At 43.6% G+C, this 24,415-nt stretch overlaps 1 long non-coding RNA gene across 3 annotated transcripts in view; it reads right to left on the minus strand.

Moving 5' to 3' along the window:
- Positions 1–2,413: 2,413 nt before the first annotated feature.
- Positions 2,414–24,415, minus strand: part of LOC132209235 (uncharacterized) — a 31,539-nt gene continuing 9,537 nt past the window's right edge. The window contains exons 2-5 of one of the 3 annotated variants that reach the window (XR_009445326.1): positions 21,809–22,008; positions 21,164–21,310; positions 14,940–15,081; positions 2,414–2,488 (exon numbers count right to left, since the gene is read on the minus strand). This is a non-coding gene — a long non-coding RNA (uncharacterized LOC132209235). Of the gene's footprint in view, positions 2,489–14,304; positions 15,082–21,163; positions 21,311–21,808; positions 22,009–24,415 lie in introns of those variants that run through there. The other 2 variants (XR_009445325.1, XR_009445324.1) reach the window with 2 other exon arrangements.

Here is a 24,415-nt window from a genome sequence, read left to right on the forward strand (position 1 = left end):
CCTCGTGCTCGCCGTCACCATCCTAGGAAAAACACTCTCATATCCACCCTATCTAACCCTCTGATTATTTTATATGTTTCAATTGTCACCTCTCAACCTTCTTCTCTCTAACGAAAACATCCTCAGGTCCCTCAGCCTTTCCTCCATACCAGGCAACATCCTAGTAAATCTCATCTGCACCCTTTCCAAAGCTTCCACATCCTTCTTATAATGCAGCGACCAGAACTGTACACAATACTCCAAGTGCGGCCGCACCAGAGTTTTGTACAGCTTCACCATAAGCTCTTGGTTCCGGAACTCGATCCCTCTGTCAATAAAAGGTAAAACACTGTATTCCTTCTTAACAGCCCTGTCAACCTGGGTGGCAACTTTCAAGGATCTGTGTAAATGGACACCAAGATCTCTCTGCTCATCTACAATACAAAGAATCTTACCATTAGCCCAGAACTTTGCCTTTCGGTTACTCCTACCAAAGTGCATCACCTCACACTTGTCTGCATCAAACACCATTTGCCACCTCTCAGCCCAGCTCTGCAGCTTATCTATGTCTCTCTGCAACCTACAGCATCCTTCGTCACTATCCACAACTCCACCGACCTTAGTGTCGTCTGCAAATTTACTAACCCATCCTTCTGTGCCCTCATCCAGGTCATTTAAAAAAATGACAAACAGCGGTGGACCCAACACCGCCCCTTGCGGTACACCACGAGTAACTGGTCTCCAGGATGAACATTTCCCACCAACTGCAGCCCTCTGTCTTCTTTCAGCAAGCCAATTTCCGATCCAAACTGCTATATCTCCCAAAATCCCATTCCTCTGCATTTTGTAAAATAGCCTACTGTGGGGAACCTTATCAAACGCCTTGCTGAAATCCATATACACGACATCAACCGGTTTACTCTGATCTGTTTTTCACCAACAAAGCCACACCTCCCCCTCTTTTACCACCTCCCCTTACCTTAATGAAAGATCTAAACCCTGGAACCTGCAACATCCATTCCTGACCCTGCTCCATCCATGTCTCTGAAATGGCCACAACATCGAAGTCGCTGACTTGGGAGCAGGTCAGGACTGCAGAGTCATGCTGCTGTGAGCGGGTCAGGGCTGGAGGGGCAGGTCGCTGTGAGCGGGTCAGGACTGCAGGGGCATGTCGCTGGGAGCGGGTCAGGACTGCAAGGGCATGTCGCTGGGAGCGGGTCAGGACTGCAGGGGCATGTCGCTGGGAGCGGGTCAGGACTGCAGGGGCATGTCGCTGGGAGCGGGTCAGGACAGAGGGGGCAAGTCGCTGCAAGCGGGTCAGGACAGAGGGGGCAAATCGCTGTGAGCGGGTCATGGCTGCAGGGCAAGTCGCTGTTAGTGGGTCAGGGCTGCAGGTGAAATTTGTTCAGGTGAATTCAAATATGAAATTATACGAAAGACTGCAAGGAATTTAAAGCATCAAGAGGAAAGGGATTTGGAATAGAGCATTAGTTCGTGGGGATGGAGCAGCGCTTGGAATATTGCCTTCAGTTTTGGTCGCTTCATTATAGGGAGGATGTGGAAGCTTTAGAGGGGGTGTAGCGGAGATTTAGCAGGATGCTGCATGGAATGGACGGCACGTCTTATGATGAAACATTGAGGGGGCGAGGACTTTTTCCATTGGAGCAAAGAAGAATGATAGGTGGCTTGGTAGAGGTATGCAAGATGATGAGAGGCATAGCTGGAGTGGATAGTCAGAGATTTTTTCCTAGAGCAGAAATGACTATTACGAGGGGGAGAAATTTTAAGGTGACTGGAGGAAGGAATAAGGGAGATGTCAGACCTAAGTTCTTTACACAGAGAGTGGTGGGTGTGTGGAATGCACTGCTGGCAGTGGGAGTGGAGTCAGATACATTTAGAGACTCTTAAGCGACTCTTGGATAGGCACATGAAGGATAGTAAAATGAAGGGTATGCAGGGTAGTTTGATCTGAGTGGGATAATAGGTCGGCACAACATTGCGGGCTGAAGGGCCTGGACTGTTCTTTGTTCTACGTTCAGCCAAAGGTTCTTTTCTTTTGAGGAGAGGGCAATTGATTGTAGTTTTTAAAGACAGAACTGGAGGACAGAGAAAGATATCAAGGAAGGTTGCACGTTAGTGACAGTATCAACAAGTCCACAGCAGATGCACTCTGAGTAACTACACTGCTTTCAAGGCGAGAGGATCAATGATATCAGTTAAGCCCCCCTTGTTTTTGTATTGTGTACTTCTGATGTATGCGCAAATGGACAACCTCACTCTCCTGCTAAGCTGCAGAATGAATAATGCTGCAATATTTGTCAACCCCCAAATGGGCATTGATACATTCGTAAATCTCACATCAATAAACTTACATCTCAAGGTTCTCACCTTCTAGGACTGTTTGTAGTGGTAAATAACCCAAGCGAGGATGTTTGGCAAAGTACTTCTTTGATCTGAAGTTATTTTTCAGCACCTTGGTGAAATCACACACATCGTCACCTGATGTGGTCTAAAAATGTAATATAAATCAAATTTAGTAAAGAATTAATAATGAAACAATCTACTCAACTCACTCTATAATCCACGCTATCCCTGCTAAATGTCTTTGAGGATGTAAAATTAAAGAGTCCAGGCGGAATATGAGTTGCTGTTCCTGCAACCTACGGGTGGCATCATTGTGGCACTGCAGGAGGCCCATGATGGACATGTCATCTAAAGAATGGGAGGGGGAGTGGAAATGGTTTGCGACTGGGAGGTGCATTGTGGCACTGCAGGAGGGAACCTGGGAACCCTGCAGCCTAATGGTATCAATGTGGACTTCACCAGTTTCAAAATCTCCCCTTCCCCCACCGCATCCCTAAACCAGCCCAGTTCGTCCCCTCCCCCCACAGCACCACACAACCAGCCCAGCTCTTCCCCTCCACCCACTGCATCCCAAAACCAGTCCAACCTATCTCTGCCTCCCTAACCTGTTCTTCCTCTCACCCATCCCTTCCTCCCACCCCAAGCCGCACCCCCATCTACCTACTAACCTCATCCCACCTCCTTTGCCTGTCCGTCTTCCCTGGACTGACCTATCCCCTCACTACCTCTCCACCTATCTTCTTTTCTCTCCATCTTCGGTCCGCCTCCCCCTCTCTCCCTATTTATTCCAGAACCCTCACCCCATCCCCCTCTCTGATGAAGGGTCAAGGCCCGAAACGTCAGCTTTTGTGCTCCTGAGATGCTGCTTGGCCTGCTGTGCTCATCCAGCCTCACATTTTATTATCTTGGATTCTCCAGCATCTGCAGTTCCCATTATCCTTGAAGATGGCAGGACAGGTTAACACGATGATTAAGAATGCAGACTCAGAACTTGCCTTTATCAGTCATGGCACAGATGGTTACAGCTGGAAGGTTACGTTGGAATTGTATAGAACTTTGGTTAAGCCAAAGTTGGAATACTGTATGCAGTTCTCATCACCACACTGTTGGAAGGATGTGATTGAATTGGAGACGGTGCAGAGATTATTCACTCCGATATTGCCTGGGGCGGAGCACTTCAGCTATGAAGACTGGCCGGATAAGCTCAGTTTGTTGTCTTTAGAGCAGAGAAGGCTGAGGAGGGACGTGACTGAGGTGCAGAAGATTAGGAGGGGCAAGGTTAGCAAGCAGCTGTATCCTTAGTTGAAGGGTCAATAACAAGGAGACACAATTATGAGGTGAAGGGCAGGAGATGTAGAGGGGATTTGAGGAAAAATATTTTTACCCAGAGGGTGGTGGTAATCTGGAATGCACTACCCAGAAGGGTCGTTGAGACAAGAGAGCTCACAACTTGTAAAAAAGTACTGGGATGAGCACATGAAATTAAAGGTTATTCTCCAAGTGCTGCAAAGTGGGATTAGTGCAGTTAAGTTTGCATAGACTTGATTGGCTGAAGGGCCTTCTGTATGCCATATTCCCAAATTCAAATCATGTATCTATCTCCAAAAATCAGTGTCCTAATACTTGGGAAACTGCTAATAGCGATCTTCTAATTTATTTATCATAACTTGCTGCTTCTGTCCTTCAGCCATCTTTTTTAACCAAATTTGATAGTGACCTATATATTCCATGAATCTCAATTTTATAAATCAATCAGTCTTTTATGTGGACCTTCCCCTCATCCTTATCTAGGAAAGATTGCACTGCTTCATGAAGGCAGGCTAAAGTAATTCAGCATTACAGCCATACTCTGGTAGTATAATGACAGCATCAGTGACAGTACAATAAGTGCCTTATATCAATTGTTTCAAAACTGGGTTCTACAGTAGACAGGTAATTGGAGATCTACAAACCAAATCATCTGTCATAACTTTAGATTAAATATATTGGAAAAAAGCATACTAACTAACGCGAGCTTCAATGGTGATAAATTAAATGTAACTAATTGGAACAGTAATATTCCTCATCCAACCTTGCTAAGCAATGCCTTTCTGCACTGATAGGCTGGAAAGCTGCAGTCAAGAACAGATATTCACTATTTATCATCAAGTCGAAACAATTCTGGAATGCTTTTATCTGTCATGAATGTTTAATTACTGCAGTTTGAAACTCTCAACTATATGTAAATCATGAATATGTGATGTGAAAAATATACAAAAGGATCCAGCCCTTTTCTTGATTTATCAGGCTAACAATAGAAGAGCATTTGGATCAAGTGGATATACATTATGAGTGCCCGTATCAAACACCAGTCCAGCGACTGACAGATATCACAGTTAGAAGCAAATACACACATCGGGGCAGCACAGTGGCTCAGCGGGTTAGCACTGCAGCCTCACAGCACCAAGTACCCGGGTTCGATTCCAGCCTCAAGTAACTGTCTGTGTGGAGTTTGCACATTCTCCCCGTGTCTGCGTGGGTTTCCTCCGGGTGCTCCGGTTTCCTTCCACAGTCCAAAGATGCGCTGACTCGGTGGATTGGGCATGCTAAATTTCCCATGGTGTTCAGGGTGGTGTGTCGGTGATAGGGGGATGGGTCTGGGTGGGATGCTGCAAGGGCCGGTGTGGACTTCTTAGGCTGAAGCGCCTGTTTCCACACTGTAGGGAATCTAATCTCATCTCCATAATAAGCGTCAGGAAGGAGCTTTTTAAAAAGATGATTGGAACACTTCTTTACATGTAGCCCTTTGTATTATGAATATGCAATTAATAATAGATAGGTTAGTGATTGCTATTAATAGGTAGGCATTCAATCAAAAAGGTTTGAGAACGATTGCCTACCTTAAAAGGTTAAACACTGGAAGGAGCTCACATTTAGAAGGTAGAAGGAACTCTGCAAAACCCATCAGATACTTGGAGAATCACCAAGCAATACAAAATATACACTGCTCCTCAAACGGATTCAAAGAGGAAATTGGTTAATATGTTAGAGCATGTACGGTCATAGCAACAAGGAGCAGGAATAGCAAGGACAGTATTTGCTGCCCATCCATAGTTCCTCCAAATTGTTTGATATTTCAGAGTGCAGTTAAGTGTCAACCACATTATTGTGGATCTGGAGTCATATGGAGGTGAGATCAAATAAGAATGGCAGAGCTGCTTTCTTAAAGAACATCAGTGAATGAGTCAAGTTTTTATAACGGTGAATAGTTTAACAGTGACAGTGTAACCATCACTGAGACCAGCTTTGTTTATGATTATATCAATTTCAGCATGTGTTGGATAACTGGCCCCCTCAAGCCTGCTTCACCATTCAAGAAGGCCGTGGCTGACTTGACTGCAATGTCAGCTCCACATTCCCACCTACCCCCAAAATTATATTGAACTGAATTCAAATTCCATCAGCTGTTACAGTGGAATTTAAGCCTATACTCTACAGCATTGTCCCAGGCCTCCGGATTACTAATCCTGTGACATTAATAGTGCTTCACTGACTACCCCAGCATGTCAATCCCCGTTCTGAGCAAACTTCTTGGCTGAGGCGCCACATTTTCTGGAGTACAGAATTACAAAGTTCACCTCTCTGTGAGTGAAGAGGTTCCTCATCTATCGCTGTTGTTACATTTTATTCTGAGATTGATCTCAGGTTCTACAGCCTGATCTCTTAATTCAAATTACAATAACTTGGCTTTTCAAATGCCCTGTCACATTATCCTTGCCAAGAGATTGAATGTTAATGTTATATATACAGCAGAACAAATGTCCATGTTGATTTTTCTTCATTAAAGTGCCGTCAACAATCTTATAGTCACCAATCTTATACAAGTGCATTTTGTCATGGGAGAGGTTGAATGAGCAAAATCGGACCTTCATTTCTTCCCCACCCCAGCCTCAAAAAGTTTTGTCTTCATTTCAAATTTTTCACATCCAATGGATAATTCTGTACCTTTCTGGTCCCTTCAAGAAGTGCATCCTACCCAAATTGTCCCGAGTGTCTCATCTTAAAAATCGGAATATTTTTTGATATCCTCACTCTCGAACCAATCCATTATATACTTAACATAGGATTCAGGTCAAGTTTGTTTTCCCCCCCACTGCTGTTTAACTTCCTGGCCAATGTCCCACGATTTCTCAAGAAACTATTAGTCTCTCTCTGTATCAGAACATTCTTCAAAAAACTAATACTTTCTCCAAATCTTGATATAACAACTGGCCAGTTTCGGTGCGAGATGAGTTCCACAGCGCAAACTCATACTTGAACCTTTTAGCCATATAAATCATTTGACAAGCAGATTCTAGGGAGTCAATCTGCAGGATCAAGTGACATCTGAAATGCTGTACATTTACTGCAAACAGTCAAGTTCAGTTTTTCTGGCTTCCACAAATCTTTGACAGCATGGCCGTGGGTGTGAATCACCGAGGTCTGGCCAAAATCAGTAAAATCCCTCTCCTTTTCTCATCTGAACACTGCCCCAGAGCAATATCATGTGAATGCACTGCACTTTCCACAGACATGGTGGCAATGCCCAGGTCTATCTCACCACCCCCTCATTCATTTCTTCCACTGTCTCTACAGAACCGGACAGTTTCCATCTATTAAATCTGGTACAGAACGAAGCCATTATCTTTGGTCCTTGAAAGGACGTCTGCTTGCTAGCTACTGGTTTTCGTTGTACCCTTTGTTATTTTGACCCAGAGTTTAAATTCCGGCCACATAGGCCTGATGTCACAAAGTCTACTTATTTTCACATCCACAACATTTGGCCCCAGGTTAAGTCCGTTAGTTTTGAAACCCGACCGCATTGATTAACTCTGAACATGACCATTCTGATGAATATCAAGTTGGCCTCCCAAGTTCTCCTTTTCTTTAACATGGCATCATTTAAAAGTCCATTGACTCTGTCTTAACACGCACCAAGTTCCATTCACCCATCTTTCTCTGCGCACTCTGATCTACAATGGCTCACAGTTAAGCAGTGCCTTGGTTTTCACATTGCTGTCCTGGCTTTCAAATCCCTCCCTGACCTGGCAACACCCATGCACATCCCCTGACAATGTCCAACTCATAGCCCCTCTAGGCACATTTACGCCTTTAATTCCAGCCTCTCAACACAATTTGTGCTGTTCCATCATCGACAGCTTTACATTCAACTTCTTGGAGCCTAAGCTTTATAGAATTACCTTGCTGAACCTCTGCATCGTTCTTTCCTCCTTCAAAACAGTCCTTAAAATCTACCTCTGATGTGGTTTTAATCATCTACCTTCGGATCTCTTTCAGTACTCAGTATCAAATTTTACTCTATAAAGCTCCTATGACATGCTTTGGGATGTTTTATAAAGTCATGTCATAGAAGCTGTTGTGGCAATTGCTCAGAATATGGTTATATTCTGGGCTGAAATTCTCCATGACACTCATCATTAAAGTATTTTTCTGTTATAAAATGGGTAAATAGTACAGTGACTTCAGGCCAAGGGATGATGTGGTTAAACGCCAAAGTTGCACTCCGTGCTATTGGCATCATGAAGACAGTGTCTCCCTTTCATTTGAAGAAATCTTCTGTATTTTCTCAAATACTTTCTTCATTGTACTTTTGTTGTTGATGGTTTCCAATGAACATAAACCATTACTTGCCTTTTCAATTTCAACCTTCCTCACGTTCTCTTAATTTCTTTTGCTATACCTGATTTGAAACAAACCATTCCTCTTTTAATTCACTGTCCTCCTCAGTCCTTCATGTGGTTGTTTCCCAATCGTTAAGAAGACATCCTGTTGCTTTCCTCATTCACTCTAGTCTAAGATGCCTGGCTGCCCTTATCAGATTGCATTTTCAGCAACTTTATAGACAAACGTCCTTTGAGTGGAAGGTTGTAAGGTCATGCCGAACTGATGTCTCAACAACTGCAAAACCAAGCTAATTGTAACCAAGGACATCTGACAACAGGCAAGCAAGGAAGCTCACAACAAAACACAGCACGAGATTACAAATTCTGCAATGTGTGAATGTACTCACAACAGAGCGCTTTCTGGAGTCGGCGGATCTTCATTGCTGGCCGATAGGCAGAAAAACGCACGGTGTTTAAATCACCTGCATTCAAAAAAATCTTTAGATACATTTTTCCTAACTGTTAGTACAAACCATTTCAATTGGAACACATTCTCAACTACTCTGCAATGAATACAGGGGGATAAATATCTGCTGAAGAATACAAGGCACAGTAAAAGGAAATGATAACTACTAGGTTCAATTTATTTCCACATATTTTCAAGGATGGGAACATCACTGACAGGACCAGCATTTGTTACCCATTCCTCATGTAGGTGGTCAAAAGCTACATGAAATTCATGTCATAACTGGCAAACAGCATCTGGTGAATACAGTGGAACTCACGGAAGTCTCACTGTCAGCTTTATAGTAGGAGAGAAAAGATTCAGATAATCATGCTTGGTGTAAAGTCTGCAATCTCGCCGCCTGGTTTTTCAGGGCCACAAAGGGTTTTGAGATCTGAAATGGTATATATGACTCATGAGCACACATCAAATGCAAGTTTCCATGGATGCTATTCTGACAATTCTATGTTGCATGCAGCAAATACCTGATGAAAGGATGTCGAGGAGGCAAGATATTGCCAATACTGTGATATCAGAGCTCAATGCTTCAAGTCCCTCAATGACACATTGCTGAACGTATGATCACCAGGAACATGAATAACCCCTCTGCCAGAGTTATTTAAAGACACTGTCAGCTACTTGCAGATCAATTACTGATGGATTCATAGAGCATACAAACATACAACAGTACAGCACAGGACTGGCCCTTCAGCACACAGTGTTGTGCTGAGCTTTTACCCTCAACCTAACGTCGAGCTAACCTCCACCCTTACCTTATACTATCATCCATATGCCTGTCTAATAGCTGCTTAAATGCTCCTAATGAAGCTGACTCCACTCCCCTCTCTGGCAATGCATTCCACGCTTCTGCCACTCTCTGAGTAAAGAACCTACTTCTCACGTTTACCCGATATCTACCTCCACTTACTTTTAAACTATGCCTCCTCATAAGAGCTACATTCACCCTCGGAAAAAGTCTCTGGCTATCCACTCTCTATCGATGTTCATACCAGTCATTGCCAAAATGTATGTGTGTTGATATTTTTTAGACTTCTTTAAAGTTGCCAAGGTCCACATCTAAGTTCTGAAGGACTCTGTGAAAACTTCAAGGCTGCTACGCAAATCATTCACAGACATGGATGCAGTAATAGACATCTGCAAAAAACCATGTAGGTCAATGCTTCACATCCTGGCCAATGTCATAATGCTTTCAAGTTGCAAGTCTGCTTTGCCAGCCACTTTTGGCCATCAAAAAATTAAGGGGTAGCTACTGAGCTAAAGAGCCAAGCCACTAACAACTGGGCTTCTGACTCTTACACACAACATAGAACATAGAAAAGTATAGCACAGTACAGGCCCTTCGGCCCACCATGTTGTGCCGTGGAATAATCCCAATCCAAAAATAACCTAACCTAATTTACATTCACCTCAATTCACTGCTGTTCATGTGCATGTCCAGCAGTTGCTTAAATGTCACTAATGGCTCTGCTTCCACCATTACCACTGGCAAAGTATTCCATGCACTCACAACTCTCTGGGTGAAGAACCTCCCTCTGACATCTCCTCTATACCTTCCTCCTAACACCTTAAAACTATGCCTCGCGGCAGTCAATCCTGCCCTGGGGAAAAGTCTCTGGCTATCGACTCTATCCATTCCTCTCATTACCTTGTATACCTTGAGCAGGTCACCTCTCTTCCTCCTTCTCTCCAGAGAGCAAAGTCCAAGCTCAGTCAACCTTCTCAACCTGGTAAACCTCCTTTGCACCCTCTCCAAAGCCTCCACATCTTTCCTATAATAGGGCAACCGGAACTGGACACAATATTCCAGTGTGGTCTCACCAGGGTTTTGTAGAGCTGCAGCATAACCTCGCGGCACTTAAACTCGATCCCCCTGTTAATGAAAGCCAAAACACCATATGCTTTCTTAACAACCTTATCCACTTGTGTGGCAACTTTGAGGGAGCTATGCACTTGAACACCAAGATTCCGCTGTTCCTATACACTGCCGAGCATCTGCCTTTAATCCTAGATTCAGCATCTAAATTCGACCTTCCAAAATGCATCACCTCGCATTTATCCAGGTTGAACTCCATCTGCCATTTCTCAGCCCACCTCTGCATACTGTCAATGTCTCGCTGAAGCCTGCAATAGCCCTCAATACTATCAACGGCACCTCCAACCTTTGTGTCAGCAGCAAACATACTAACCCACCCCTCAACCTCCACATCCAAGTCATTTCTAAAAACTACAAACAGCAGAGGCCCAAGAACAGAGCCCAGCGGGTCACCACTGAGCACTGACCTCCAGGCAGAATATTTACCATCTACAACCACTCTCTGCCTCCTGTCAGCCAACCAATTCTGAATCCAGACAGCCAAGTCACCCTGATTTCCATACCTCCTGACTTTATGAAAATGCCTGCCGTGGGGAACCTTATCAAATGCTTTGCTGATGTCCATGTACACCACATCCACTGCTCGCCCCTCGTCAACCTGTCTCATGACCTCCTCAAAGAACTCAATCAGATTTGTAAGGCATGTCCCGCCCATCACAAAGCCATGCTGACTCCCTTTAATCACGCTCTGTGCATGTGCAACAGCACATCCACATGAAATTTGACAGGGCATGTCCTCGTCTTCCTGAAACAAATTTTCTGCTGTCTGGATAACGCTGGGGAGGCTTCCAGCGCTTGGCAGGGGCAGCAATTGACAGAGTTGCATGATTGGGACTACAGTAGGTGAAAATAAAGGCATCACCTACTCACTAACACTCAGTTGGGTTTCTACCAGGGCCACCCAGCTCCTGGCCTCATTGATGCCCTGGTTCAAAAATGGACAAAAAAGAGGTGAGGGAGTGAGGGCGACAGTGATTGTTCTTGACATCAAGGCCACATTTGACCAAATGTGGCATCCAGGGAACTGAGCAAAACTGGTTTTAACGGGAATGGGGGGAAAGCTCCCTGCTCGTAGGAGTCAGATTGAGCGCAAAGAAGATGGATATGTTTGTCTGGAGTTAGAATCTTGGTGGCACACTGCATGGAAATAAGCCTTTCTGCCCAACACATTATGCATCCAGAGATTGTGACATTGAAGGCTCTGCTTCATGGTGCCAAATTCCTCATTACAACTATTCACAAACTCCTTTTTTGTCCTGCCTACAATGTCTGGATTCTCCACCTCCCACCGCAAGGTCTTTTCCCGTCTGAGCAAATAAGACCCTAAGATATATGAGCAGAATTAGGCCAGTCTGCACACTGAGTCTGCTCTGTCATTCAAGCACGGCTGACATACTTCTGAACCCCATTCTCCTGCCTTCTCCCCGTAACCCTTGATGCACTTACTAGTCCACAAACCTATTTATCTCTGTCTTAAATACACTCAATGACTTAGCCTTCGCAGTCTTCTGTGGCAATGGCTTCCACAGTTACAGACTCTCACTCTTTGCTGCACAGAATAGTGTCAATCCCACTGATTATACTACGTTGCGTTTATCAAGCCCCTTTGAAAGTGTGTTTTTTACCACAGTGCGATAGTCAATTTGCACATCCACCCGAAAGCTCATGCATTCTAGTTCCGCTATCAGCCTCATTCAGTCACAGAAGAACATGGAAACTAGAAGCAGGAATAAGCCAATCAGCCCTTCAAGCCAAGTCCACCATTCAATAAGATCATGGCCGATCTTACATCTCGATATCATATTCCCACTTTCCTGTATACTTATTGAATCTTTTAACATCTAAAAATCTATCACAAAATCAAAGAATCCCTACAATGCAAAATGTTTTCAGCTGATTAAGTCGACACTGACCCTTCGAAGTGCATCGTGTCCAAGACTGGCCCCTCCATCCTTGCTCCATAACTATGCATTTACCATGCCTTATCCACTTGGCCTGCATATTTTTGGACTGTGGGAAGAAACCGGAGCACCTGGTGGAAGCCCACACTGACACAGGGAGAATGTACAAACTCCACATGGATAGTTACCCAAGGGTGGAATCAAAACAGGTCACTGGCACTGTGAGGCAGCAGTGGTGAGCCACCGAGCCACCTTGTCTTGTTCTTGAATACATTCAGTGATGGCTCCCATGGTCTTCTGTGGTTGAAAATTTCACAGATTCACTCTGCTTGAATGACGAGATGTTGTCCTCATCCTAGTCCTAACTGATCTACCCCAAATTCTGAGACTGTGATCCCTGGTCCCAGCACCACAAACAGGGAAAATAGCTTCCCTGCATTGAGTTCATCTGGCTCAGTTCCAACTTTCTATATTTCAATCAGATCCCCCCCTCATCTTTTTAAACTCTCATGAACACAGGCCCAGTTGAATCCATAACTCACCACAGGACAGTCCTACTTTCCCCAGTATTAGCGTAATGAACCTCCACCATCGACCTCTCCTGCGCCTGAAGACTGACCAAATCAGACAAACACAAACTTAAGGGCTGTGACTGCCTCTTGGTGCAAAGAATCCAGGTAACTTGCTCCCCTCCTGATGTGTCCCAGCATCCCTAGATCAGCCTCCAGCTCATAAACACAAGCTACTCAAACATTAAGTGCTTACAGCAAACATGCTTGCACCAGACCATACTGGAACACAGGAGCTCTTACATGTTGTAGCCGAGTTCTAATTAATGACTTTGCTATTTTTATTTAATTATATATATTTACTTATGTTTTCATAAAGCTTATTAACTTTACCATCAGTTGCATCATGTTAAACCTTGGGAATAGAATAAGCCACAGTCACCACTTCTTCTCTAGCACTGGGAGAATCAATTACTGAAGGCTGAGAAGTTAGAAAAGGCAATCGTAATTTTTTTTCTTGATTCAATCTCGTCGAGGGCGTCACTGGCGAGGCAGCATTTATTGCCCAGCCCTGATTACCCAGAGGGCAGTTAAAAGTCAACCACATTGCTGTGGGTCTGGAGTCACATGCAGACCAGGCCAGGTAAGGATGACAGTTTCCTTCCCTAAAAGGCATTCGTGAACCTGATGAGCTTTTCCAACAAGCAACAACAGATTCACGGTCATCATCAGATTGTGAATTCCGGATATTTATTGAATTCAAATTCCACCATCTGCCACAGCGGGCTTTGAATCCAGGTCCCCAGAACATGATTTGTCTCTCTGGATGAACAGTCCAGTGACAATACCGTGAGGCCATCGCCTCCCCTAAGATGGATAATTTATACATCCCTAACACAAAAGGCTGAGTTAACTCAGTTGAGACTTGGGTTCATCAAGCCCAAACGCTCTTCAAAGGTGAATTTGTTAAAACTCCACTTAAAATTGGGAACTTCTGAACTTAAACTGCACAATTCAGTTATTGCTAATAAATTACAAATAAAATTAGGTTTGTCCAAAGGGTTAAGACTTTCTTACCCACAAACCACCTGTATTCAGTTCAGTGGGTCTACATTCTGGCCAACACTTAGCATTCAATCAATATCACAAAGTAAGTGGTCATTTTTACAGTTCTGTTTGTGAAAGCCTTCTGCGCATATATTTGTTGCTGTGTTTCCGACATTACAAACATACTTCAAAAACTTACTTCATTGGTTATACAGTGCTTTTAGTTGTTTAGTGCCTGTCGAAGCTGAAATATGAACCAAAGTTCTTTGTTCTTGTTTTTCATTTAATGTCACAGATGTTGTCTGTCACTCCTAATTATACATTATTTCAAGTATTTTTAGCCTACATGAATGCATCTAAATAGATCTAAACACATAGGTATATTTGCCTAGAATCCAGAATTTACTTTGGTACCTTTTGGAGTCGCAATGATCTGACAGTGGCACAGAACCAGAGTCCTATTATCAATCTACTTACTTAATGAGTGAAAATGTTCAGTCATTTTTGGATGGTCCCAACAGGTACTCTGAGTCTGGTGGCTAGATAGAGGATGCACAGAACATAGAAGCTTCCACTATAACACTCTGAAAACATTTCTTATCAGAAGTATTATCTATTAATATATGAGATTCAATGGCAAGCCATTCAGAACTGAAATCAGGAAGCACTTTTATCTTAATACAAACAACAGTCAAGATCTCAAATACTCTCTCATAAAAGAATGTGGGTGCTGGATCAATAAGAATGAGTGTGACTGAAATTATTTTTGATAGCTAAGGCTATGAAAGGATATAGAAGAAAGGGAGGTAAACAGACTGACGACAAAAAATGCCGGAGACCACAGTAGGTCAGGCAGCAGCCATGGAGAGAAAGCAAGCTAATGTTTTCAGTCGACATGCCTTTTCAGCAGGTAAACAGAGTTGAAGCTCAGACTAGCTGTGGTTTAACTGAATGGTTTATGCACAGAACAGCAAAACCGGTCTGCTTCTGCACCCATTTAGAATGGTTCCTTCTGTTTTATGTACTGTTTTTCGAACCAAACTTCACAATTTTCTGTATTACATTTAATCTACAACATCAACTGGTGCCTCTCCTCACCTTGACCTCCAACTTGCAGCCTCTCTCCACTCCCAAACCTCTGGGTTGTGCCCTCTCCTGCTTCTCAATCTCCAAGTAAGAGCCTCTTTTCCTTCCGTCCGTGACCTCAGGGTTGCAGTCTCTGCCTCCTCACCTCCTGCTGCTATTCAACAATAAATAAAACACAGAACACAGAACATTGGGAGAGCATTTTGGTGATAGTGACCATAACTGCCTCACATTTTACATAGCTATGGAGAAGGAGAGGATTAGGCAGAATGGGAGGATATTTAATTGGGGAAGAGGAAACTATGATGCGATTAGACATGAGCTAGGAAGCATGGACTGGGAGCAGTTGTTCCATGGTAAGGGAACTATAGACATGTGGAGATGGTTTAAGGAACAGTTGTTGGGAGTGATGAGTAAATATGTCCCTCTGAGACAGGCAAGAAGGGGTAAGATTAAGGAACCTTGGATGACGAGAGCGGTGGAGCTTCTAGTGAAAAGGAAGAAGGTAGCTTACATAAGGTGGAGGAAGCTAGGGTCAAGTTCAGCTAGAGAGGATTACATGCAGGCAAGGAAGGAGCACAAAAATGGTCTGAGGAGAGCCAGGAGGGGGCACGAGAAAGGCTTGGCAGAAGGAATCCGGGAAAACACAAAGGCATTTTACACTTACGTGAGGAATAAGAGAATGGTCAAAGAAAGAGTAGGGCCGATCAGGGATAGCATAGGGAACTTGTGTGTGGAGCCTGAGGAGGTAGGGGAAGACCTAAATGAGTTTTTTGCTTCTGTCTTTACGAAAGAAACCAACTTTGTAGTGAATGAAACCTTTGAAGAGCAGGTGTGCATGCTGGAATGGATAGAGATAGAGGAAGCTGATGTGCTGAAAATTTTGTCAAACATTAAGATTGACAAGTCGCCAGGCCCGGATCAGATTTGTCCTCGGCTGCTTTGGGAAGCGAGAAATGCAATTGCTTTGCCACTTGCGAAGATCTTTGCATCCTCGCTCTCCACTGGAGTCGTACCTGAGGACTGGAGAGAGGCAAATGTAATTCCTCTCTTCAAGTAAGGAAATAGGGAAATCCCCGGCAATTATAGACCGGTAAGTCTCACGTCTGTCGTCTGCAAGGTGTTAGAAAGGATTCTGAGGGATAAGATTTATGACCATCTGGAAGAGCATGGCTTGATCAAATACAGTCAACACGGCTTTGTGAGGGGTAGGTCATGCCTTACAAACCTTATCGAGTTTTTTGAGGATGTGACTAGAAAGGTTGATGAGGGTCGAGCTGTGGATGTGGTGTATATGGACTTCAGTAAGGCATTTGATAAGGTTCCCCATGGAAGGCTCATTCAGAAGGTCAGGAGGAATGGGATACAGGGGAACTTAGCTGCTTGGATACAGAATTGGCTGGCCAACAGAAGACAGCGAGTGGTAGTAGAAGGAAAATATTCTGCCTGGAAGTCAGTGGTGAGTGGGGTTCCACAGGGCTCTGTCCTTGGGCCTCTACTGTTTGTAATTTTTATTAATGACTTGGACGAGGGAATTGAAGGATGGGTCAGCAAGTTTGCAGACGACACAAAGGTCGGAGGTGTCGTTGACAGTGTAGAGGGCTGTTGTAGGCTGCAGCGGGACATTGACAGGATGCAGAGATGGGCTGAGAGGTGGCAGATGGAGTTCAACCTGGATAAATGCGAGGTGATGCATTTTGGAAGGTCGAATTTGAAAGCTGAGTACAGGATTAAGGATAGGATTCTTGGCAGCGTGGAGGAACAGAGGGATCTTGGTGTGCAGATACATAGATCCCTTAAAATGGCCACCCAAGTGGACAGGGTTGTTAAGAAAGCATATGGTGTTTTGGCTTTCATTAACAGGGGGATTGAGTTTAAGAGTCGTGAGATCTTGTTGCAGCTCTATAAAACTTTGGTTAGACCGCACTTGGAATACTGCGTCCAGTACTGGGCGCCCTATTATAGGAAAGATGTGGATGCTTTGGAGAGGGTTCAGAGGAGGTTTACCAGGATGCTGCCTGGACTGGAGGGCTAATCTTATGAAGAGAGGTTGACTGAGCTCGGTCTCTTTTCATTGGAGAAAAGGAGGAGGAGAGGTGACCTAATTGAGGTATACAAGATAATGAGAGGCATGGATAGAGTTGATAGCCAGAGACTATTTCCCAGGGCAGAAATGGCTAGCACGAGGGGTCATAGTTTTAAGCTGGTTGGTGGAAAGTATAGAGGGGATGTCAGAGGCAGGTTCTTTACGCAGAGAGTTGTGAGAGCATGGAATGCGTTGCCAGCAGCAGTTGTGGAAGCAAGGTCATTGGGGTCATTTAAGAGACTGCTGGACATGCATATGGTCACAGAAATTTGAGGGTGCATACATGAGGATCAATGGTCGGCACAACATTGTGGGCTGAAGGGCCTGTTCTGTGCTGTACTGTTCTATGTTCTATGTTCTATTACAGCACAGTACAGGCCCTTGGGCCCTCGATGTTGTGTCGACCTGTCATACCGATCTCAAGCCCATCTAACCAACACTATTCCATGTACGTCCATATGCTTATCCAACGACGACTTGAATGTACCTAAAGTTGGCAAATCTACTACCATTGCAGGCAAAGCGTTCCATTCCCTTACTACTCTCCGAGTCGAGAAACTACCTCTGACATCTGTCCTGTATCTTTCACCCCTCAATTTAAAGCTATGCCCCGTCGCGCTCGCCGTCACCATCCAGAAAAAAGGCTCTCCCGATCCACCCTATCTAACCCTCTGATTATTTTATATGTTTCAATTAAGTCACCTCTCAGCCTTCTTCTCTCTAATGAAAACAGCCTCAAGTCCCTCAGCCTTTCCTCGTAAGACCTCGTAATGTGGCAGGGGGATGGGAGCCAAATGCACAGGTTAGTGGGCAGTAACAAGATAATAACTACAGCCTGTAAGGAACTAGATAATGAAGTCAGTGTGACCAAGAGGAAGAGTAGACACAGAGCAGATGATGAACGCTGACGGACAGGTGGTCTGAGGTGCATTTGTTTCAATGCAAGAAGTGTGTAGTGAGCTATCAACGCAAGGTAGCTCAACTGTGGGGTCCTTACAAAAGTTATCTCAAAACTGAACGAGTTGAACTGCTGGGACAGGACAGATTTAGCAAATATCATGTGTGGCACAGCACAATTTTTGACAAAACAAATCTGAATTCTCAGACAAAGATGCATGAAAACTGATGTTATCATAAATCAGGAACTATATTCAGAATTCTCATAAAGCTCAATGATAAACTATGAAGAACTACTGTAATATTTATATTTTATTATCTACAATCTGATTTAACTATTTCACAAACAATGAAAACGCATATTTTTTCACATTTTTCATTTCAGTGGTTCAGCCAGTTATTTTCTAACCACCATCTTTATCAGGCCGGAAAGCCATAACTAGTGGAGTGCCACAGGGATCAGTCCAAGGACGAGAATTATTTACTCTCTATATTCATAACTTAGAGGAGGGGACAAGGCATAAATTCATCCAAATTTGCTGATGCTACAAAAATAGAGTAAGGGAATGTTGTCATGAGGACAGAAAGAATCTGCAAGGGGATAGACAGGTCGAGCAAGTCGGAAAAAAGTTGGTAGAGAGAGTTTAATGTAGGAAAGTACACTTTGGTAGGAAGAATCAAAAGATAGACTCTTACTTAAATAGAGGGAGACTCTAAAAAAAAATGCAGGGTAGGGGACTTGGATGCTCTCGTCCATGAAACACATACTAGCGTGCAGGTGAATGATTGTTTTGTTGCTGTCACATGTACTGAGATACTGTGAAAAGTGTTGATTTGCATGCTGTGTAGGCAAATCACACCGTACAAAGTGCAGAATAGTGTTACAGCCACAGAGAAGAGGCTGAGAGAGAGAGATCAGAATTAACACTTGAGAGGTCCGTTCAAAAGTCACAACAGGAAAGAGGCTGTTCTTAAATCTATTTGTACGCTTTTTCAATCTGATATCCTCTGCCCGACAGAAGAGAGTATAATCAGAGTGAGGGGGTATTTTGATTATGTTGGTTGCTTTCTCAAGGCAGTGGGAAGTGTAGATGGAGTCAATGGATGGAAGGCTAGTTTGCGTGACGGATTGGGCTGTGCTCATGATTCTCTTTCGCTTCTTGCAGTCTTGGGAACAGCAACTGCCATACCACACAGTGATGCATCCAGATAGGATGCATCTCCAAAAACAGGTAGGGTCCTCATGGACATGCTGAATTTTCTTAGCCTCCTTGACCATCATGTCGACATGGGTTGACCAGGACAGATTGTTGGTGAGCAACATTCCCAGGAACTTCATACTATCAACCATCTCCACCTCAGCACCATTGCTGCAGACAGAAGCTTCCTGAAATCAATGACCAGCTCCTCCATTTTGCTTATGCTGATGGACAGATTGTTATCTTTCCATCATGCCAGCAAGCACTCAATTGCTTTTCCTGTAATCTGACTTATTGTTGTTTGAGGTCCGACCTACAATGGAAGCGTCATCAGCAAACTTGTAAATGGAGTTGGGGCCACACAGTCATGATTGCATAAGGAGTATAGAGTAGGGGCAGCTTTGCTGGGCACCGGTGTTGAGGTTTACGGTGGAGCAAGTGTTGTCACCTATCCTTACTGATTGTGGTCTCTGGGTCAGGAAGTCGAGAATCCTGTTACAGAGAGGGATGCTGAGGCCGAGGTCTCAGAGTTCAGAGAGGAGTTTGTTTGGAATTACAGTGTGGAAGGTGGTGGTCTCATCAATAAGTAACAGCCTGATGTAGGTATCCTTGTTATCCAGACATTCCAGGGATGACTGTCAGGCCAGGGAGACGGTATCAGCTGGAGACCTGTTGCAGTGGTAGGTGAATTGCAAAGGATCAAAGCACTTTGGTAGGTTGGAGTTGATGTGAGCCATGACGATGGTGATGCAACTAATTTAGAAGGCAAATGGAATTTTGGCCTTTATTGTAAGGAGGTTTCAGTTTAAAAATGGGCAAGTTTTTTTGCAACTGATCAGGCTATTGAGGAGGTCACACTTGGAGAAATACAAGAAAGGATACACAGCCATAGGAAGCAGTTCAAAAGAGACTCACTGGGCCGATTCATCGGATCATGATTTATCAAGAATGGTTGCACAGAAGGTCTTTATTCATTCAAGTTTAGAAGAATGAGGGGTGATCTTACTGAAACACAAAATTTTTTGACAGGCTAGATGTGAAGACAATGTTTCCATTATTGTGGAAATCTCAAACTCAGCAACATAGTTACAGAAGAAGGGAACATTTATTGAAACCTGAGATGCAAAGGAATTTCTTCTTTCAGCAGGTAGCGATTGTTTAGAATACAAGAGAATTGTGAAAGGTAGATCACTGGAAGTATTTAAAGAAGGTGGTAGATAAGATTTTTGAAATAGAGAAGTTGAGCGCTCTGAGAAGCTGGTATGGAAGAGGAGTTGAGTCCCGGGCAGGTCAGCCATGTCTTATCGGATGGTGAGGTAGGGTCAAGAGGTAGAACATCCAGATCCTGGTGCTTTTTATGTTTTTGTCTGCTTGCTAGAACCGATAAGGAGTTTTATTGCGCTATATGGCCAAGCGTGCTGCTGACACAGAACAAGACTGAAATAATTTGCTCAATAAAACATTTCATGCGGCTTTATGGGATAAAGAAAACTTTCATCTACTACTTTGCTGACATCAATCAAAATCTGCTCAATTGAAAGAAATACATGCAGTTCATACAACTTTATGTCATTCTTCCCTTCAATGCATCAAGTATATCTTTGTTGCAATTCATTAAAGTATGCCTTTCTCAGGGACTTAAATTATGAAACAATACATAATACTGAAGTGTACAGCAGTGAGCACAATGGTCCAATTCCAAATTCTTTTGGATGGATCGGGAAAAATATCTGCCACCTGCAGCTTCATCCTGAATATATTCAAATTGTTCCAGTCCTGAGCCATTTCAGACTGTAGTTCGGATGCTCACATGTCTCACTATTTGGATTTTGTTTTGCGATTACATTCTAAAGTGCAGACTACAGACAAGAACATTGTATTTTTGAAGACGTAATATTATAAAATTGGATAACTTCATAAACTATGATAATAAAATATTAATTGCTTGCTTCAATTGAAACGGTTCTTTATCTTGCTCATATATTTGAAGCCAAATTATCTGGACATGCTTTCTTCAACAGATTGGCTAGTTTAGAAAATGTTTTCACTGTTACCTGTATAAATTTCAACCTCATATTTAGGTCATCAAGCTGGTGAGAAATCTTTGGAGAGAAAGAGACATCAAGCGGAGATAATTGACTGGCCAGATCATTTAATATTTTGACTTCTTGTTTGACTGGGGCAATTTCTTCTTTAAAAACCTAATGGAGAGGAAGCGTATAAAATCTGAGAAACATCCTGAAATTAATGATTAAATGTTAATAAGAAATTAAGTTAAAACTAAAATCCTAATATTAAATATAATATACAAAAGCATCTGCTGGAAATGACATTTAATTCATAAAGATCTCGAGTTAAAAGTAACAGTGACGATGAAACTATCATAAATTATTGTAACAGAAAACTGAATTCACTAATCTATTCTTTAGGGAAGGGAATCTGCATCCCTTCACAATTCTGGTATCTGACTTCAAATTCACAGGAACATGGCTGACTCTCTACTGACTTCCAAAATGGCCTACCAAGCCATTCCTGGATGGGAAATGAATGTTAGCCTTGCCAGCAGTGCCCTCATCCTGTGAAAGAATGCTTTTAAAAAAGTGGATTTAATAAATGTAAAAGTAAGGAACAAAACAGGACAAATCAACTCAACAAGGCTTTGAAGGATAATACTACTTAGTCCTGTTCTTCTTTCTTACGTTACGTTCTCTCGCATGAAGGGTCGAGGCCCGAAATGTCAGCTTTTGTGCTCCTGAGATGCTGCTTGGCCTGCTGTGTTCATCCAGCTCCACACATTGTTATCTCGCATTCTCTAGCATCTGCAGTTACCATTATCTCTCGCAAGCAAAGGTTGATGTCTTTCAAAGCCCAATCTCAGATTTTGCAGGCAGTCCTTACCCTGAAAAAATACCAAATATGTATAAAGAAGAAAACTGGAGGTGAAACCATTCAAACAATTTTCATTGGCACAACAAATGTTCAAACTGTAAAAGCAGGTTAAGCACCTGTATATGAGGAAACTGTACTCAAACTTTAAACAGACACTTACAGCCAACAAATGCGAGAAACATCCATTTCTTTCTGCATTACCAATTTTGCTGTTGGGAAAATAGGCCTAGACTTAGCAATGTAAATTCAAACAAGATAGCACCCTCTCAGATCTCAACACTCACAGTCGTAGAGTTCTGTTTTCACAGGTTGGAGTATAATAGCATCAAGTACAATACACCAAATCTTCTTTGGTACCTTTTCCTTCCATAAAACTGCTTTTAATAGATGCGCACAGAATTCATTTTATACACATTTAAATGTTTCTAAGTTCAAGAGGCCAGTTCCAGCACTTGGACTTGCATCTTCTTCATCATCACAACAGAACAAAATAAAGACCCACTCTTTCTAAGTCACGTTTTCAATTGTTAGTGACAAGGTGAAGTGCGAGAACTGCTCACTCGATGTTAAAATCTCTTAACTATGTACCTATATATTTCAATCCTGTGAAATATGTGGAATGAATTCGAGAAAAGGATTAATTTTGTTGCTCTGGGAGAGAGCTGGTACAGATAAAATAGGTTGAATGGCCTTCTCCCATGCTAAAAATGTCCATAACTGTTCTTGGCGCTGCTAAATTAAAGTGGGCATCCTTTCATTATGACTGTGAGGCGCAGCATGTTATGATAGATGGCATAATGGAGAAATCCTTTGTTATTAATAAACTTTTCAGCACGAGGCATCCTTCTGAAGTCAAATGTTCGACATATACCTGTTGCACTGACTTGGTTTCAAACACTTATAATGTGGAGGTGCTGGTGTTGGACGAGGATGGACAAAGTCAGAAGCCACATAGCATCAGGTTATAATCTGACAGGTTTATTTGAAATCATACAAGCTTTTGAAGTGCAGTCCCTTCATCACGTGTGGTCAGAGAGGAAAACACACAGGCACACAATTTATAAGCAGACAGATCAAAAGATCATACAACTGGTGTGAGTGGAGTGTCAGATAATAAGTCTTCATCCAGGATGTTTGTTTATTTGCAGATATTTTGTTGAAGAAACACACAGCTTGGAGTTACAGTCAGTGTGGTGTGTTATAAATAGTATCAGAGATAATGGGAACTGCAGATGCTGGAGAATTCCAAGATAATAAAATGTGAGGCTGGATGAACACAGCAGGCCAAGCAGCATCTCAGGAGCACAAAAGCTGACGTTTCGGGCCTAGACCCTTCATCAGAGAGGGGGATGGGGAGAGGGTTTTTGTTGGTTGCATTATGGGTGGAGGATCCCATAATCCCATAACCTTTTTAAATAGGGAGAGAGGGGGAGGCGGACCGAAGATGGAGAGTAAAGAAGATAGGTGGAGAGAGTATAGGTGGGGAGGTAGGGAGGGGATAGGTCAGTCCAGGGAAGACGGACAGGTCAAGGAGGTGGGATGAGGTTAGTAGGTAGATGGGGGTGCGGCTTGGGGTGGGAGGAAGGGATGGGTGAGAGGAAGAACCGGTTGGGGAGGCAGAGACAGGTTGGACTGGTTTTGGGATGCAGTGGGTGGGGTGGGGGGGTGGAGAGCTGGGCTGGTTGTGTGGTGCAGTGGGGGGAGGGGACGAACTGGGCTGGTTTAGGGATGCAGTAGGGGAAGGGGAGATTTTGAAACTGGTGAAGTTCACATTGATACCATTGGGCTGCAGGGTTCCCAAGCGGAATATGAGTTGCTGTTCCTGCCCCCTTCGGGTGGCATCATTGTGGCACTGCAGGAGGCCCATGATGGACATGCCGTCTAAGGAATGGGAGGGGGAGTTAAAGGAGTTAAAATGGTTGGTGACTGGAAGGTGCTGTTGTTGATTGTGAACCGAGCGGAGGTGTTCTGCAAAGCAAACATGAGATTTTTGTCTTCTACCTTGCACTCACTGGAGCACTGCAGCAAGCCTGAGACAGAGATTTTGACCAGGGATCATGATGGGGTGCTCAAGTGATCGGCAATTGGAAACCTGGGGCCATTTTTATGTACAGAATATAGGTGTTCAGCCAAGTGGTTGGTCAGTCTGTGTTTCGTCTCCCCGATGCAGAGCGAGACAATATTGTGAGCAGTGAATACAGTAGACAAGATTGAGTGAAGTGTGGGTAAATCGCTGCTTCCCCTGGAAGCCTTGGATAGTGAAGCCGGAGGAAGTAAATGGACAGATGTTATGCCTTCTGTGGTGGCATGGAAAGTGCTGTCGGGTTATGGGGAGGTGTTGCGAATGGATAAGGAGTGGACCGAGGTGTCCTGATGGAATGGTCCCTGCAGAAGGCTGACAAGGGAGGGGAGGGGAA

This window comes from Stegostoma tigrinum, unplaced genomic scaffold, assembly GCF_030684315.1.
Source record: "Stegostoma tigrinum isolate sSteTig4 unplaced genomic scaffold, sSteTig4.hap1 scaffold_73, whole genome shotgun sequence".
NCBI classification, from domain to species: Eukaryota; Metazoa; Chordata; class Chondrichthyes; order Orectolobiformes; family Stegostomatidae; genus Stegostoma; species Stegostoma tigrinum.